The following is a 15,605-nucleotide window of genomic DNA, read 5'->3' on the forward strand; positions in this document are numbered from 1 at the left end:
CATTATTTGCAGTAAGGCATAAAGATCTGGTGTTTTTCTCTTGATAGTTTTCAATATTAAAAATCAACATTGAATCTGTAAATGAAATGTGATTTTGTAATGAGTTGGATATTTTTGGACACAAGAATATTCAGGAATTTTGTGATTTGACCTGATTATAGCTTCTCTAGCCAATGGAAGCACAGGTTTTATTTGAATATTCTGTATGTGTTAGTGGTATAACATAAGTCACACTGCATATTCTGTGGATTTCAGATGCCACACAAATTAGGCTGCCCAGCCCTGGCATGGAAGTATTGATGGAATGTCCCATATGAAACCATGAATTCTTACTTGTTTGTCCTTGTTGAAACATTAATTCATTCATTCCTTGTGAGTCATTGAGAAAATACACTCACTTCATTTTTAATGGTGTTCCCATAAAGTGAGGTAGATTGGGGACCAATTTTTCTAAAAATGTGTTACTCCCAAGGGCCTTATAACCAAAAACATGAGTGATGTCATGGAATGAGAGACTGAACTATCCCTTTATGTATGAAAGAATCCATGTTTTTCACCAGCACTGTAAACCCCAGATGCAGAGTCTCAGGGAAGAGACTCTCCAATATTCCTCTAGGAATGAATAAACACCTTGGAGGAAAAGGAATCACAGATTCAAAAATAACATCTCATTTGCCCAAGTCATAAAAGCAGGTAGGATAAGTGGGTGCCCATTTAAAGTTGCTCTCTACATGACACTTAACAATTCATGCTGCCCTGGTGTAGCACAGGACAGAGATGTTCATTTTGATTTTCCTCTTGCTGCTCTTGAACATTCCAATTCTCATGGCCAGTTTCACATATCCCAGGTGTTTTTGGAGAATGACGCAGAGTGAAGACAAGGATAGAGACTTGAAGACAGGTTGCATTTTCTCCCCAAGAACTGTGCAGTGGCCAGTGGATAAAGGGTATTTCAAACAAATATTAAATATACCGTAAGTGCTTTTGTAGTTTCCATAGAAATGTCATCAATAATATTTCAAGGTGGGCCTGTAATATTATGCCTTGTTCTCTGAACCTCCATACTAATCAATGACCCCAAGTTCTTATAAAGAGTCTCTGTTATTTTACCATTATTGTTTTTCTAGTATGTGTTCTGTTTTTATTCTAGTTAGCCTCCCAATTTAAATGCGGGAAGTGGAAAGAAGGAATCACTCTCTACCATGACCCATCACAAAGAGCTCTCCTCTTGATATTGTCCATAGCTCACTGGCCAGAAATGTCTAATCAAAAGAAAACCAACACTATATCAATGAAATTTGTCCCAAGAACATGAAAGTAAAATGCCTTAGAATCTGCTGATGGTTATTTCATCAGTATGTGCTTGAGTAAGGACCACAAATATTTGTGCCACACACAGCTACAAAGACATTTCACAATGCTATTAAGAACTCCCTCAAATGCCTTACTTGTGGCCACTCTGTCCCCTGAAGCTGACCTGAGAATATATGTATGGGGCCTGTCTTTATGAGCTCCATTTGTCTTCCTGTTTCTCCATGTTTTACTTATACACATGGACAACCACTGACTTTTAAGTATTACAAAGTCCAGTTCTCTGCTCTCCCTTTACAGTAAGGAAGGAATGTGTGGATTACAAATGACATGTTTGTAGTCTTTAAAAACTGAGTCTACAACCAATATTGATTGGCTGCTTACTTCCCTTATCACTTGCCTGAGTGACAGCTGTGGCATATGATATTTGGCAAACTTGAGAAGAGGGAAAGTAGTTACTTACTAACTCTTCTTTGATCTTATTTAAGTGTCATGTGTTTTTCTCTTTATTTATAAGTTGTTTATTCTCTGACACTTATATCTCACTTCTTACATTTCTCTAAATATAGATGCATATTTTACCAATATAGGCACTATACACATGCTGATTTTGTAGAATGAAGATAGTTGGTTTAAAAGACAGCACTTTAGTTCAATATGCAAATATGAGAGCTCTAGTCACTGAAGTTTCTTAATTTCAGGGTAGTGAAGTTAGTTTTTCAGTTGCATAAAATATATTCCCAAATCCTTTGTTTTTACTGAAAATTACAATGATACCTTTTCTTTGGTAATAAGGGACATTTGTAAAGTGCCTCTTATTATATACAGAGGTATAAGAAAGTTACAATTCATAAATGAATAACAGATTAAATTTAACTCTGCGTAAATCACTCAAATAAAGTAACATGTTTGATGCATATTCATCATATTATATAAAATGACCAGTAAGATACATGAGTTATCATTCTTCCCATAAACATAACCACAACATGACATTGTTCTCTTCCAAAAGATTTGCTGTTCATTTGTATTACAAAACATTTACACTTTATATTCTTCTAATTGACACATATGGGATACTGGCAATATAAATCCCAGTAGAATTCTAGTGTTGTGTTAATGTAAGTGCAAAGATAATAAAATGATATTACCTAGTAGAAAATATATGATGGTCAGATATGCCCAGTTTGAATATATGACATGTCAGTGTAAAAATGAAATAGTTGAACAATACTGTAATGGGGATACATACCTTTAATATGTGCAATCAGAACCTAGAGCAGGTGTATCCTTGTGCATTTGAGGCCACACCAATTTTGAAATTGTAATTCCAAAGCAAGTGATTTGTGCCGTTTTGTTTGGCCAATGTTAGCATTAATCCTGACAAACATAGAGATGGATGCAGACATTCAAATTTTTTACCAAATATTTCTTTAATGCTTGAATTTATTTACAGCAAGTATTACAAAAGATTATTCCCTGTTACAGTTAAGCCTGAAATATAAGCATGAGCAAGATTTTGATGGACATGAGAGGATATGTTAACTATATTGTGCACTAATTATCATGATCTGTAAGTCCATAGCCAAATATTGCCCAATGAAGACTATTGTGTTTTCATCTGTGATTCTTTGTCAATCTTAGCTATTTCAGTAATTTTCATAAGAAAATAAAATAAACTCTTTAGCTAACTCATCATGTGCATTTTTATATTACTGAATATTTTCAATGTAAAGATTGCTAGGTTTACCATTTGGTCAATGACTGTGTCCAGTCTCTACCTACTGAGGACGAACACACAAACCAGAGATGGCAAATACTCACAATAGAAGACATTATTTCAATATTTGAGGGAGGTTGAGAATATTTTTCAGTACAAAATAGTCCTTGTATTGAATACAAATAATCATGTATTGATCGCTGACGATATTAAATCTTTACCTTTTACAGAATACCAACTGAGAGACAAAAGTTTGCATTGGTCTTGGCTTTTACTTTGGATGAGGTCAACAGGAACCCTGATCTATTACCAAATAAATCTTTAATATTTAGTTACTTTAAAGACAATTGTATCAGTTTGTCTCGACTGTACAGTATCCATCAAATTAATCCACAAAACCCTGATACATTCCCTAATTATTACTGTGATGAAGATATATGTCGTGTGATACTTACCGGACCAAACTGGGAAACGTCAGCAATGCTTCTGAATTTCTTCTACCTCTGGAAATCCCTACAGGTTAGAATTTTAAAGCTTTGGCTTGACTGAAATAGTGTCCTTATGTACACCATTGTTAGATACTAAAAACTGTATTCAGAGGGGAATAGACTTATATTTATATCAATTTTTATAGCTTAGGAGTATTATTCAGAGAATGATGGGTTGTTCACATTTCCTTTTTTCAAATACAGATGAGGAAAGATGAAATAGCTAAGAGGATTATCCTAGGGTGTTTTCTAGAAATCTTTGCAGAAGAAAAATGTGTTGTCAAGTTCTTAGGAGAGCATGGTACCTTATTCTGCTCCCTGTATCCTAGATCATTCAGGTTACATATGGATCCTTCCATCCAATGCTAAGTGATCATGAAAATTTTCCCAATCTGTATCAAATGGCCCCCAAGGACACATCTCTAGCCTTGGCCATGGTCTCTGTCATACTACACTTCAAATGGAACTGGGTGGGGCTGGTCATCTCTGACAATGATCATGGCACCCAATTTCTCTCATATTTGAGAAGAGACCTGGAAAAACATACAATCTGCCTTGCCTTTGTCAATATTATTCCAATCAGCATGCAGTTATACATGTCAAGAGCTGAAGTATATTATAACCAAATCAAGATATCATCAGCAAATGTTGTTATCATTTATGGTGACTCAGACAGTACTCTTGCTGTGAGCTTTCAAATGTGGGAATCCCAAGGTTTACAGAGAATATGGGTCATCACCTCACAGTGGGATGTGACTACTAATAAAAGAGACTTCATGGTTTATACGTCCCAAATGACTCTAGCTTTTGCTCGCCATCATGGTGATATTTCTGGTTTTAAAAATTTTGTTCAGGCAATGAACCCTATCAAAAACACAGATGAATGCCTTGCAAAGATGGAATGGATGAACTTTAACTGTGAAGTTTCCACATCCAACTGTAAGACACTAAAGAAATACTCATGGAATACCTCGATGGAATGGCTACTGGTACAGACGTTTGACATGGCCTTTAGTGATAGCAGTTATGACATGTACAATGCTGTGTATGCTTTGGCCCATGCACTGCATGAGGCAGATCTACAACAAGTAGATACTCAGCCAATGGACAAAGGGAAAGGACATGGTTCTAGCTGCTGGAAGGTAGTATTTCTTCAATTGGTAGTATTTGGTATCAGCAATGTCATATCTTTAGGAGTCTTTCAGATGCCCTAACTCAGTGGACTAGAAATATTCACCCCAAAATAAAGATGACTGAGTATTTTCATTTGTTCTCTGGAGTAAATCTAGATTTTCATAGAAGTCTCTAGTGCAAAGGAAATAGAGCACAAGACAAAATACATCAAAGACAATTAGTGATTTTGTTACTGAGCTTCTGAATACCATGACTCCTCTTCTAATACTGTAAACATTATCAGTCTTCTCTCATGAAAACTCTCTGTCATTATATGAGATCTTTGTACATTAATCATGCATAATGTTTTAAGTAGTGTAGGGAATGATATTTACAAGTGTTTTCACCTGTTCTCTCACCACAATAAGTTCTGGGGACCACAGTTGGCTTCTGATAGTTATTACACAGGCAATGGTGATGTTACTCAGTTCAGTACATACATGTACATTCATGAGTGTGACTAGAGGTTTCTCACTCTATATGTGTATGTGTTTGCCATTTTCTGTTCATCTCTCGGTGTATAGGTCTTCATATAGGTTCCTATGTGAGTATCTGTCTGTCTTCCTGCAGAACTTGTAATAAATTTGTCTCTATGTCTTTCTGTATGGTTATTTTTCCTGTGTGTATCTACTTGTGTGTATTTGTATATTTGGCAGTGAATGTGTCTGCATGAGATTTTGTGTATATTTGTACATTTGCATCTATTTGCTTTCATATATACATATCTGTACTGTTGTGTCTGTTTGTAAACTTGTGTGTCTGTCTGTGTTCTGATGTGTGGATATATTTTTCTTTTTCTCAATACATGTCTCTTTTGGTGATTGTGTGTTTTCCCCTGTATATATGTGGATATGTGTACATTTCCGTGGGTATTTTTTCAGTGTTTTTGTATGTATGTTTGGATGAATATGCCTGTGTATGTTTGCCTGCATATGGATAGGAATTTCTGGGCATTTATGTATGTTTGTCAGATAAGTGCATGGCTGCATTTTGTGTGTATCTCTGGATGGATGTGAGAATCTGTGTGTGTGTCTATGCGTGCCTGTGTGTTGCATACATTGTTTGGTGTCTGCATATATGTCTCTGTGTGTGTTTGTCATGTTCCCCTGAAGGAACTACCATTTGAGGAACATTATTATAATCTTCTTTATCCATTTGCTTTCACTGACATTTCTCCCCTGGGTACCTGCAATAATGTTGACTTTAGGTTAAAATAAGAATTTTTTCTTCAATGAATGGCAAACACATTATAGGATGCTGTCTGTCTTGCAGCTGAATACATTTCTGAAGAAGACACAATTCATAAATCCTGTTGGGGGCAGAGTGAATATGAACCAAAAAGAAGACCTTGAGGAGGAGTATGACATTTTCCAGATTTGGAATTTCCCACATGGTCTTAGATTTAAAGTGAAGATAGGAAAGTATAGTCCATATTTTCCACATGAACAACATTTACATGTAGATGAAGAAATGATAGAGTGGGCCACAGGAAATACACAGGTGGGTGTGATCAAGTTGTACAGATTTTCTTTACACAGCAGTAACAGTGTAAAGTGGGAACACTCCTGCTTCCTTAAAACTTTATGTAATACATTGTCATATTATGGACCATTATCAAGCCTCTTACTTTATGCTTCTCCTTTTCTCCTTTTTTGATGTGACAATTAATTAATTTGTCTTTTGAGGATTTCCAGCATGCACACATTGCATTTTTAAGATATCCAAACCTGACTCTTGTCATAAATATGAGTATAAACGAGCTTCAAAAAAGATTTAGTATTAAAATTTCCAGTAAAGGGAGCAATATTCTCTTGGTAGCATACTCATTACTATAGAGTAATTTCCTCCTTTTGGCTAAATCTTGGACACAGATATTGAAAAGTTAAGCTGTTGTAATGATGGAGTAAATTCACAATACACAAAACATGCATTTTGTTATTTAATTTTTTAATACTTTGACAAAGAATTCCTTATTTCTCAGCACCTCTAACCATAAATTAATATTTTAAATATGCATATTACATATTCTATGAATTATTACCATGCTTTTTATTTCTTTTATCGTGTGTGTATGGGTGTTTTTTCCTCATGTATGCTTGCATCTGCTGTGACTGTGGCTTATGTGGATGACAGAAGACTTATATGAGTCCTAAGAAATGGATAAAGCTTGCTTGCACACAGTGATGGCTAGAAATCAAACGTGAGTCTTATTCTTGAGCAGGAATTATTACCTAACTCTGTCATGACTTCAGTTCTGTATAATATACTATAAAAGCATTTTATCAATTGAGATATTTTGCTTGTTCTAATTAATAATTTAATAGATCATTCAAACTAATAAGGGAGTGTCTAGTTTTCTTCTTATGTGGAGCATTACTCATAAAACTAAAATCAGTTTTGAGGAAATATGCAAATGAAATATCTTTTTATTCATCATGGATATTTTATAGGGATGATGTATATGGTTTTATGGTATGCAATTCAACCTGACGAGTACAAAATAGTTAGTTTTTAAAGACTGTGATTTCAGCAAAGTCCTCAGACATAACCTGAAGTGATATCTTAGTTTCCCTAGATAGAATGAAGCTTAGAGTTTTTGTTCTTTCCCCATGTGTGTGCAGGGTCATACTCAGGGAGAAGAACACATAAGCTGAAGGCGTAGCTACTGATCTGCATATCCATACATCGGGCAGCAGTGAAAGTACATGTCTATTCTAGCCACACCTCACCTGAGCATTGCAAACACACACAGGAAGAATACTGGGGATTAAAGACAAATCAACCACTGTTCTTCTTTCATAAATGCAAACTAAAAAGCAGAAACAAACAACAAACAAATATACAGGAAGATATCAAAGCAATATGACTCCAAATCATACATTAATAAACTGAAAGTAGAGTACATTCCATGATGTACTGAATAAGGAAATCAAAGAATGATTATAAAAGTGATCCAGAAAAATTCAAGAGTACACAAATCACTTCTTGGAGAAACAATGAGATCATGGTAACTTGCACAGAATTAGACACTTATTGGTCGAGTGACAAACTATTTCTGTAAAGATACAAAATAATGAAAAATTCAAATTAAATCATATAAAGGTAAAGCAAAAAGTCAAATTACAATCTCAGTTAAAATACTCACACAGAGAATACTTTAAGTTGAAGACAGATGGAAGACTTGAAGAACAGGAGTAGGAAGAGAAAATTCAAAACTTGATAAAAATCATACAAAAGAAAAAAGCCTAGGAAATCAAAGTAATATGACTAAAGATCAAATTTATAAACTGTGGGCCCAAGAGGAGAAGGAAACACTGAATTCATGAACTTTATATTCAATAGTTATAACATGATATGTAACTATCTAGACACAATAGTTAAATACCAATGATTCAACCTTTGAGAAAAGGATCCCTGAATTTATTTTACTTTAAATTTTTATTCTAAAAAATAAATTGAAGACAGCAGGAGAGAAGTTCCAGTAATACAAAGGATCCATCTGGTTAACAGAAGATTCTACTGAAAATACTCTGAAAGGAGGGGAGTAAAAGTGATGTATTCCAAATACTTACAGACATATGCTGCCAATCCTGGTTACTACACCAAGCAAATTTACCCCTAATATAGAAAGAGACAGAAAACGTTCACTAATTCAAACAATTACAGAATGCATAACCAATGAAACAAGACTATGAAAGTATTTGAAGTAATCTTTCAGATAAAACGTCAGGATAAACTTAAGAGGTCAAAGGAATTGTAGTCATCACTGGAACAACAGTCAGACAATCTGCTATTAGAAAAGTATCAAACATTGCAATAACCAAAAACAGACCATAATTTGCAAATACTTTTCATTAAGAATTGAATTTTCTTGGTCACATTTTCCAATCAAAATGCAAAGACAATAAAATTTGTTTAAAAAAACAAACAAACATTCGTTTTTAACCTTCATGGAGAAAGTATTGAGAAACTTTCTACAGAATGAGAAAAAGCTTTGCTGTGAAGGTAAATTGAAAAAAGTAAATCCAAGTTACAATAACTTGGATGGACATGGATGTACTAAACACCTCCCAAGATATCTCAACAGCACAACCGAAAGATCAGTCTATGCAACCAAGATGACTCATTCCAAGTGTGCAAGCATGCTTTAAGAGCAAAATACCACATGAATAAATGCAAGGATAAATTTCAAATATTATGTATAATTGTGCACATAGGAACTTAACAATGCACAACCTTCACTCAGATTGAAAAAATTACAGAAACAAAACCTGGCAGAGTACAATGTGCACAACTTGATGTATTAATTTTTCTGTGATAAACATATTCACAGCATTGTACCACATGGAGAGAAAATGCAAAAATATCCAATAAAGTCAGATGGAGTGTTTGTGGTGCATGTCTTTAATTCAAACTCTTTGAGTATCTAGTACTCTTTATTTTGTAGTAAACCTGAATTACATGAAGAGTTCAAGCCAGACAGATATCCATAATTAACCCCTAACATAAATGAAATGATCAGAAAATGGATAATGGCATTATCTTCACTCTTATTCAAAATAGTTCATACATATTATCAAATTAAATAATAAATGAAAAGACGAGACATACAAAAAGGAAGGAATTTACATCATAGTAAGGAAAGTTCATGCAATCCCTAGCTACATAGTGAGACTTTGCTTCAACCAAAACAGCAACAGAAAAGGAAACATTGTAGTTCTCCATACTTGTGCCGAACATGAGATAATTCTGTGCTTAGGAGATGCTTTTGTTTTGACATAGAAGTTAACACAAAACCAAAGATGCAACGTGAGCCAGAATCAGGACCCCTCTAATGCAACATATAGATACCCATCACCAGGTTCATGGTAATCAAAGATAATGCATACATTTTTAATTTAAGAAATCTTTCAATTACCTTTAAAAATGTAACTTTTATTCAGATTACGCATGCATTCATATTTTTTGTTGGACTTTTCACATTGGGAAACGTCACCTTCCAGATGACTACACATCAGTTCAGCACTTCCTCATAACAAAATACACTGGGCTCTGCCTATTATACTCTTTGCTCTTCACACTCCATGTCAATATTTCCAGTATTCTTTCGTTGGAATTAATGTGTGTTGTCTGAGATTTTAGAAGATATTTCTCTTGTTTCAGATGCCCATTCATCCTAGTTTGTTATTCAGTTGTTGTGATTAGACACTGACGATAAGTAAATTTAGGGGGAATGGTAAATGTGGCTCATTGGTTACAGTCAAAGGAAGACCAGGCAGGAATCTGGAGATGTCAGCTAAAGCATAGTCCCTGAAAGAACACTGCTAAGTTGCTTGCACTACTTGCATTTATCATAAAGCTCTGCTTAGGGACAACACTTAATAAAATGCTTCACAGATAGGGTGACAGACTAGTCTGTATACCAGAATTTTTTATCTAATCTTCTTTATGTCTTTTAAAAACTTCACTTTTTTGTGCCGGGCAGTGGTGGCACATGCCTTTAATCCCAGCACTCGGGAGGCAGAGGCAGGAGGATCTCTGTGAGTTCCAGGCTGGGCTGGACTGATAGCCTCCAAGACAATACAGAGAAACCCTGTCTTGTAAAAACCAAAAAAAACTTTACTTTTTTGTAATGTGATCACATATTTGGTGCATATGAAATTACATTATCAATATGTAAACATGCTACCTAATATAGGTATGAAAGGATAAGACGAAACGTTTGGTATCACCCATGTTTCTGATTTTCCACAGATACCACCACCCTCTGTATGCAGTGGTGATTGTGGTCCTGGCTTCAGAAAATTCTTGCAGGATGGAATGGTCATCTGCTGTTTTAAATGCAAGCCCTGCCCAAATAATGAAATCTCTAATGAGACAAGTGAGTATTGAGAAAGTTATAAATACTTCACTTTAGTCATTCCTCTACACTGATGCTGAAGAGGTGTGAAATGGAATTGCATAAACACAATGAGTTTGCCTAAATTAAGCTTTATAAATATATGATCACTAATTGTTTCCCTGTATAAAAATCCTGATGCTTTACCACATATCTTGACTCATTGTAAATTCATGGCAGGTGGCATTTTCTCAAAGAGACAGTTAGGGAAATCAATGAGCATTCTGAGAGAATTTTACACAAGGTCTTTACGGTGATGAATCTCCTCTAAAATTACATTTGGGTCTTGAATCTTTCCAAATGATTAAATATTTTACATGTATGTATGCCTACATATGTTTATGCATAGCCTGTATTATATGCACAGGTGCTCACAGAGAACAGAATAGAGCAAAGAATGTTCTTTACTATGTAATGTGTCTGCTGGTAATCAGATACAAATTCTCTGTAATATTAAGAGAAAATTGTTACTGTTCAAATTTCAGGAGCAGCTTAGAAGAGACAGAAGACTACATGCTATATCCAGAGAACTGTTATCAAAGTTTCAACTTGATTGAAAACCTAGGAAAGTGGGGAAATGTATTGATACACAATATAAAAAGTATACTCAATATTTTTATGTACAAAACCCAGTAATAACGTCGCAAATTTAGCCACAACTATTCAAGGATTGTTTTCACCGATACACCACCTATTAGTTAAATGATTATTTATTTCCAATGTTATAAGCAAAATGGTAAGCTGATGGTTTTTCACTGCTATTGCCTGTCATCAAATATAATGAAATTAAAGTCCATGATGGATATTTATGGCTAGTGAAATGACACTGCAGTTAAATTCCTTCCCTCTAACACAGATAGTGTGAATTCATCTTGAAGACCAATGTCATAGAAGGAAGTCCATGCAGTGTCAAATAAAACACATTCCAAAGTAATAAAACCAAGTATCTTTAACTGTTTTATTGTAAAATCACATAAAATTTGTGATATATATGAAAAACCTATCAAAATAACTTTATTATTACTTTGATTATGTGTATGTACGTAATGATGGTGGTTATGTGCACCTAAGCAACAGTGCTGGTGAGAGCCATCCAATGCCTCCATAGTTAGTTTCACAAATTTGTGAGCATCTGAATTTATTGAGAACTGAATTAAGGTCACCTGCAAGAGCAATACATTCTCTCAGTAGTGAACAAAATCCCTAGGTTCTAGATAATCCTTTTAAAATATTTAAAGTGCACTGTCACTATCTGCAATTAGCAGGTGATTAAAACCAACTAGTATAAGGTTTTCTGCACGTACTATAATGGGAATCACAACTTATAAATAGTGTGGTATTAATCAACAGAACATTCTGCGTTTGCACTCTGTCCCAAAAACTCATGTATTATCTGTCTAACACTTTTTGTGAGGAACAACTTCACCATTGATTACATCCACAGACACTGAGTCTCACAGAGATGGAAATTGGGGAAGGAGCAAGGTCTTGTCTATTCCCAAGTGGAGCATAATCATGATATAGGGGCATTTTAATGCTATGTATTCATAGAGGATTCTACTTTCAGAGATAGGCTACAACTTCCTCTGGACAAGACTTGAGAGTTTGCTGTTGGTACTTCTAGAAGACAGCTAAATTAAGGCTTTGTTTATGAAATTACTTGTTCATGCAGTTCCTAAACGCTATTCATCACTCACTTTCACCCTCCTACTTGCTCCATATAATCCCAATAACTTTTAAACTCTCCAGATCTTTTGACACTAATATATGAATATATACCTATGGATGTATACACAATTATACAAACCTCTGTTTTCATTTAAAGGTGCTTTTATTTAAATGGGTTTGGGCCAGAAAATTTGAAATTGAAAATATAACAGAGTTCTATTCTCAGTAGAAACCCGTCTTCATCGCTTATGGGGAAAGCATTCATAGGAATGACAAATATGACATTAAGAGGCACCGAATCCATGGGATCTGGGATTTTAAAAACCCTCAGAATTACTGTGGTTAATTAATTTAGCATTTGAAATTTTCCAATATAATTCATCTTTTAATAGCCCCTGGAATATAGTAAAAATCTGTCCTTCTTGATATCATTAATTCCATCAATACACCTAAATAGACAAAGAATACTTTGCTTTTTTTACTCATATAGATGATGAGTACAATCAAATGGAAGTATTTATAGGCAGCAAGGTCCTTCTATGACATCCTCAACAACAAAATTCAGTCATTGCAATGGTTATTCTGTACATGTCATTGAAATGCCCTGTCAAGCCGCTGAAAGTGAACTAATGATACATTACTCTCCTCCTCAGATGTGGATCAGTGTGTGAAGTGCCCTGATGACCAGTATGCCAACATAGAGCAGAACAAGTGCATTCACAAAGTAATGGTATTTCTGAGATTTGAAGATCCTTTGGGGATGGGTCTTGCCTTAATGGCCTTGTGCTTCTCTGCTTTCACAGCTCTGGTTCTCGGAGTCTTTATCAAGCACCATGACATGCCCATTGTGAAGGCCAATAATCGGAAGCTCAGTTACATCTTGCTCTTCTCTCTCTTCTTTTGTTTCCTCTGCCCCCTGCTATTCATTGGCCATCCAAACTCAGCTACATGCATCTTGCAGCAAATCACATTTGGAGTTGTATTCACTGTGGCTGTTTCCACTGTGCTGGCCAAAACAGTGACTGTGCTTCTGGCTTTCAAAATCATAGCCCCTGGAAGAAGAATGAGATACTTCCTGGTTTCAGGAGGACCTAACTACATCATTGCCGTTTGTACTCTCATCCAAGTCATTATCTGTTCAGTCTGGTTGGGAGCTTCTCCTCCCTCTGTTAGTGTTGATGCCCACTCTGAGCATGGTCACATCATCATTGTGTGTATCAAGGGTTCATTCACTGCCTTCTACTGTGTCCTGGGATACCTGGCCAGCCTGGCTCAGGCGAGCTTCACTGTGGCCTTCTTCTCCAGGAATCTCCCTAACACATTCAATGAAGGCAAGTTCTTGACTTTTAGCATGCTGTTGTTCTGCTGTGTCTGGATCACATTTCTCCCTGTGTACCATAGTACCAAGGGTAAGGTCATGGTAGCTGTGGAAATTTTCTCTATCTTGGCTTCCAGTGCTGGGATGCTGGGATGCATCTTTGTTCCCAAGTGCTATATAATTTTGGTAAGACCAACAAGAATAGTCTCTTCAAAATATCAAGGAAAAATAATTCTCCAGAACTGATATTTCATTAATTTGAACTCACAAATATACAGTTTGCTCACATCCACCAACTATTCAATTACAATGCAAGATCTATGTCTTTTAAAATGCCTCTCACTGTTTACTCAAATGATGTATCCTACCAGTATATATCAACTATTGTTGTCTACATCGTCTCTTCTAGTCTTCCACTCAGTTACTGATTTCATAAGACTTAGCCATTGAACTATAGTGCAGAATGGAAATATTCCTTTCAGCTTTAAAATAAAAAACTGTTCAAAACATATGCTATGAATGAATGAACCCTACGATGGCAGTAGAGTGCTAAGGGCAAAATACAAGGTGTTTTTGAGACAGCTAGCTTTGTTTTGCAGATATATTTAAAAAATTTCCATCTTGTGGGTGGCAGGGAATAAGACCCTGATCCATTCAAAGAGTAAGAAAAGTAGAACATGGAAGAGAGAATGACATTTTGATAAACAGATAGAAATATTTCTACAGATGCTGGAATGATGCCTCAGCAGTTAACAGGATGTGCTGTTCTTGGAAACAAATTTAATCAATTTGTATCATCCAGATTCTCTTTAGGACTTCATAGAGCAATATATGCAAAGGAAGAAATGGCCTTTTCTGAGCTTCAAAGTTTCCTGGATTCAGGTGTGTGTGTAATCACACACACACACAACCACACATTTAAAATTATATAATTTTTTAAATATTGGAAGTCTACTAAAGACTCTGATTTATGTTTCAGCTTTTCAAACTGCTCTTAAGATATCAGAATTAAAAATAATCTATAGATGAAGGATGGCATTTATAAGAGATGTCTGGGTCTATGTTCTTGCATTTGACATAAGAACTTTCAAATTTTAGTGTCCCATAAGAGGCACAGATGGGGAACTGACAAGGGAAGAATGTTTTTTTTTATGTTGATGTCTTGTAGCATGTATGGATTTTACATGACACTGAACATCCAAATTCTCTGCACCTGTCACTTTTCTATTTAAGAAAAAATGTGAGTCTCAATACACCCGTGTTTAGTAGTAACTGCCAAAGACAATATTTTTTCTAACATAAATATATATTAGGGCTATATTTCTGTTATAAAATATGATTTTATTTTCATTTCCAGCTTAAGGGTGATTTCTAATATATATGCAGAAAGCACCGAGATCAGAATACTATTTTATCTCAAAAAATGGCAATTTGAGTATTCCTAGCTGCCATTAAGTTACTGGGATGGAAATCCTGCTACTCCAGATTACCAGGCATTGGTGTTGAGTGTGTTTATTATATTTCTGTTGGCTATTAATATTTAACAGTTGGGGGCTTACTTCTTTTCCTGAGTTCTGAAGTGGTGGGCTCATTAAAGTGACTGATAGTAAGAGAGTGTAACCCTTCCCTACATTTAAGCTGAGTCCTATCCATAAACATTGTATACCAATAGGAATTCTCATCATGAGTATGCTATGCACCATAAAAAATTATCATGAAAATTTGTTTCCCAGATTTTTAAACTGTTGAGTTGGTAATAGATGTCTTATCATTGAAGAACAGGCGCTGGTTTTGCATAGGACCTATATTTGGTTTCCAGTTCCCATATCATTGCTCACAAGTGAGTGTATCTCATGTTATAGAAGATATGAAGTACATAGGCACAAGAATTGTATGTGGTACACACATATGCATACAGAAAACGCACTCATACATAGAAATAAATATAGATACAGGGCACAGTTGATCATTTCAATGCCTGTTTAAAATACCTAATAAGTAGTAACAAAATTCTGTTGTGGGCAATAT

General features: G+C 35.2%; 1 pseudogene; it reads left to right on the top strand.

Moving 5' to 3' along the window:
• The first annotated feature begins 777 nt into the window (after positions 1-777).
• LOC121135283 lies at positions 778-13,809 on the top strand (annotated as a pseudogene).
• The last annotated feature ends 1,796 nt before the right edge of the window (positions 13,810-15,605 follow it).

The sequence above is a fragment of the Mesocricetus auratus genome, unplaced genomic scaffold, assembly GCF_017639785.1.
Source record: "Mesocricetus auratus isolate SY011 unplaced genomic scaffold, BCM_Maur_2.0 Super-Scaffold_100035, whole genome shotgun sequence".
Classification (NCBI taxonomy): Eukaryota; Metazoa; Chordata; class Mammalia; order Rodentia; family Cricetidae; genus Mesocricetus; species Mesocricetus auratus.